At 32.9% G+C, this 4715-nt stretch overlaps 1 pseudogene; it reads right to left on the minus strand.

Moving 5' to 3' along the window:
- Positions 1-2725: 2725 nt before the first annotated feature.
- On the minus strand, positions 2726-2839 carry LOC141552318 (U6 spliceosomal RNA; annotated as a pseudogene).
- Positions 2840-4715: the final 1876 nt, after the last annotated feature.

Here is a 4715-nt window from a genome sequence, read left to right on the forward strand (position 1 = left end):
AAATTCCAGTTGAAAAAATGATTGAAAATTTTTAATGGTAAAAAAAAAACAGAAGTAAAAATGATGTGTTTTATTAATTGTGGAGAGAATAAAATTATTTCTTTAAATAGAATAAATGATTAAAGATAAAAATAAATGTATTTTTAAAAGTTTTACTTAAACTTAGATTAATTTAGAGACATTTTGACACTTAGGTGCTTTTATGATCCCATTGAGGTGAATACTCTCTTCAACAATACACATAGAAACCCTTATATGCTTATTAATCCAATAAGACTTTTGTTAATTTACTCCCACAAATCCTTTGTAGAGGTACTTCTTCTTTTTCAGAAAACTCTTAACATTGCATGGATATCAGCTAACCACATGAGTTAGATTTTGGTTATCCCTCACTACCAGCACATGACTAATTCATCCTGTCCCAACTCAGTCATCCAGATATTTGATGATATCTATCATGACACTAACTTTTCTAATAGAATTACTTTTTAGTAATGTTTTGTAGTTTGCTCATAAGCTCCATATATCTTTTTTGCTGCCTTGTCAGTGACCCTTAAATTTAATTTTTTAGAGAGTATAATATTCTATGACATACACATATATGCATTTGATGATATGAAAATAAAAATATTTTATACAACAAAAAGCAATGTAACTAAAATTTTAAAAATATATTCCCAAGAAAATATCTACATTCCACAAAAAAGTTTATACAATTTATACTATTACCTATTCCCAACAGATAAAACTGTTCAAATTCATTATCTAGTTAACTGTTCTTATGTTTTAGAACTAGAAAAGACCCTAGAGACTGAGGATTAGACAAGTTAAATGTTTTAGCTTATATTCCTATGGAAACAAAGTGCTTTTGATGCACACAAAGTTGGTAGAAATATTTAAAAATAATAAAATTCACTGTTGTTTGTGTTGTGAGGAATAAGAAAAGTCACATTTTTTTGTAAAACTAAATTGATGAAATCTTTTTGGAGTGTAATATGCCAATATTATAATAAAAGTTACAAAAATAATCATATGCACTGATCCAATAATGCTATTAGGACTTGATTCTAAAGAGACTATTTATTAAAAATAAAAGAACAAAAAAATTCATCCATTATACATATTTTTATATGTATAATTATAAATATATAATATTTATAATAACAAAATATTAGAAATAGCTTACATGCTTGATAATTGAACAATGACTAGGAAAATAGTGTTATATTAATAGAATGTAATACATTTCCCCATAAAATTATAAATATGAAGTGTGTTAAAAACAGCCAAAATAATGCAGAAGGAAAAAAGCAACATAAAGAGGAAATGTGATGCTATAGTAGGAAGAGTCCTAGATCTGGATCCAATTGACCTGGGTTTAAAATCCCATCTCTGGGACCTGGAGAGACTTATATGAATTGATGCTAAGTGAAATGAACAGAACCAGGAGATCATAATACACAGCAACAAGACTATATGAAGATCACTTCTGATGGACATGGCTCTCTTCAACAATTAGATGATTCAAACCAGTTCCAATTGTTCAGTAATGAAGAGAGTCATCTACATCCAGAGAGAGGACTATGGGAAATGAGTGTGGAGCACAACATAGCATTTTCACTCTTTCTGTTATAGTTTGCTTGTATTTTTGTTTTCCTCCTTAGGTTTTTTTCTTTCTTTCTAGATCCAATTTTTCTTGTGCAGCAAGCTAACTGTATAAATATGTATACATATATTGGATTTTACATACATTTTAACATATTTAATATGTATTGGACTACCTGCCACCTAGGGAAAGGGGTAGAGGGAAGGAGGGGAAAATTTGGAACAAAAAGTTTTGCAAGGGTCAACGTTGAAAAATTATCCATGTATAAGTTTTGTAAATAAAAAGCTATAATAATAAGAAAAAATAATTAAAAAAAAATCCCATCTCTGCTGTGCCCTAGCACTCATTCCATCTCTGAAGGAATCAGTTTCCTCAGCTGCAAAATGAAGGTGCTAGGCTCAATGATCTTCAACATGCCTGGCAAATAGCAGGCACTTAACAAATGCTGGTTGATTGAAGGACTAATTTAGCTCTTGATTCTATAATCCTATATGAACAGTATCCATGTTGATTTCTACTTTATTTTAAGTCCCTATGCCCTGAGGAACTGGCTAGTAGCCTTTGGAGCTTTCATTTGTTGTTTTTTATTCTATAACTTGAGGCAGAGTAACTGAATAGGACAATTAGGGAAACTGGGTCAGGACATTAAAAGAACTATGGCACAACATTATGTCTGGTAGGTGATGCCATGACATACAACTAAACTGGATTTCAATGAGAGAGGGCAGTGCAGAGTCACCAGCCTCACATTTTCCTTCAGAGTCAACAGGGTTCAGTGGCAAGATGTAGATCAGGATGACTGGAAATGGCCCTGAAGACAAGTAGAGACCAAGGCCTTTTTAAGCTAAACTATTTAACAGGTCTCAGATTGACTGAGACAATGTCAAATTAATGATTAAGGCTAGGTAAGAAATGAGGCAGAAAAAAAAATCAGTCTGAGAGGGTAAGATTCTCAGGGTTTCTGGTCAAAACAGAAACAAATGCTATTAACATTCACTTAAATTACATAGCCAATGAACTACATTCTATTACAATTTAGGTTAGCTAAAAAACTTTTTTTTTTTTTTAACAGAAAAGGAAGGATAGAGAAAGCTGTAAAGTAGAAATCAGTCATTTCTTACATATTGCTGAACTAATGCTTCACAAATTTGTATGTCATCCTTGTTCAAGGGCCATGTGTTAATCTTCTCTGTATCATTCTAATTTTAGTTTATATACTGCTGAAACAAGCACCATATTGCTGAACTAAGAGGGTCGAAATGCCCCAATCACCTGGTGGCCTAAAAATTAAAAGTAAGAAAAAAATAATAACTATGTAAAGCAGATGGTCTTATCCACTATTATAACACCTATTGATAGTCCTTGTAGTCTTGTCTAAAAGTGTTGAAGTTGAGAAGGGGGATATTCCCAGACTGATGTCATGAGGGGTCTTTTAAAAATTTGCAGGCTTGAACCCATTCCTAGTCAAGGGAGTTTATTGAAAGTTTAATGAAAGTAATGTATGCCATTACTAAGCAGACTGAAATCTAAGGGAGTCCAGTAAAGAAACTGAAGCAAGTGAATACACTTACATAGCTTTCAATCATAGATAATGCTAATTTTATGGTTCATAGTTGGAAGGAGTGGTTGTCAGTTGATCAGATTATTATTGACAAGATTACCAATCAGCAACAAATTGGGGTGGTCTTATTCATTATTGTCTCAGAATTTTATCTGTGGGAGTTTCCTGAGGCCAGAAGCTATCTGGCTAAGGAATGCTCAGAATCAGATAGATTGGGGTTTAGAAGTTTCCTTAAGCAGACTCCAAAGTCAAAAGTTTTAGGATTTCATATTACAGCAAAAGGACTTCTTTCAGAATTGTAAAAGTAGTCAGCTCCCCTTATCTCCTACTCTTGAATGAGGAATATCTCTTTCAGGTAACAAACCTTGCCAGTTGAGTGGGAGTTATTTCCCCATAAGCTTTCTTCTCCTTTTCTCCTTTGAGATTTCATAATATAGGTACTCTCAATATATAACAAGGACACATAAACAAAGTGTACTGGACTATTCATCACAAATTTTCACCCCTTTCCAGATGGAGATTTATTTCAGACATAATTCTAAAGATAAGCAATGCTCCTCTTTCTAATTCATGATATATTGAAAAGTCAAATGCTTGGAGAAATGGATTTATACCAAGAATGATTTTTTAAAAAAACAGAAAACAATGTACTTTTTTTTTTTTTTTTTTTTTAAAGCATGACAAAAATATTTTAACAGAAAAACACCTCTAGGAATTATGCCATGTTTCGTGTGTAAGTGACTCATCTAACTGATTCATTTCACTGATATTCTCCTTCTGTAATGTTCTCCCTCCCCAGTCTTCATTATTTGAATTTGTATATTATCAGAAGCAGGGAGGTGGGATAGAATGTGGACGGGAGGGAGAGACAGAATGTGAATTTATTAAGCATTTGCCAAGGCACTGTGCTAAAGTGGGGGAAGGGAGAATCTAATTAAAATCAAACAAGATAATCTTTGCCCTCAGGGAGTTTACATTTGAATGGGGAGTACTACATATAAAAGGGAAATTGAAATGTAATGTAAAGGAAGAGAGATGATCTTGGGGACTTGATTCCATGAAGTTGACTGGAAAGGGAGATGGAAGATCAGACAAAAGGTCATCTTTTTAAAAGAACCCTGGTTCCCAAGATGGAGTACAAAGTTTTGGTGGGAAGGGGCAAGAGATGAGGGCTGGAGTGGAAACTGTATGGTTTGGCCAAGAAATAAAGAGGTTTGGTTCCCAGTAGGGAATAAAAAGTTCAATAGTCATCTCCGATAACTTTCCCTGATTTTTTCCAGTCAGTAATGTCTTTCTCCTTTAATTCACTTATGAAATATTATGCATTATAATTATGTTAGTATTTTATCCCCTACTAGACTAAAAGACCCAGGAGGAAGGGGTTTATCTTTATCTTGTCTAAATTTTGCATCTCTTCTAATGTCTAGAATACTTTTTTTACTTACTGTAAACACTGCTGAATGAAGGATAAATTAAGAAACAAAGTAACCTTTCCTTTCTCTGTGCTTTGCTTTCTAACATACCTGCCTTCAAGTATTTGAAGGGTTT

This window comes from Sminthopsis crassicaudata, chromosome 1, assembly GCF_048593235.1.
Source record: "Sminthopsis crassicaudata isolate SCR6 chromosome 1, ASM4859323v1, whole genome shotgun sequence".
Taxonomy (NCBI): domain Eukaryota; kingdom Metazoa; phylum Chordata; class Mammalia; order Dasyuromorphia; family Dasyuridae; genus Sminthopsis; species Sminthopsis crassicaudata.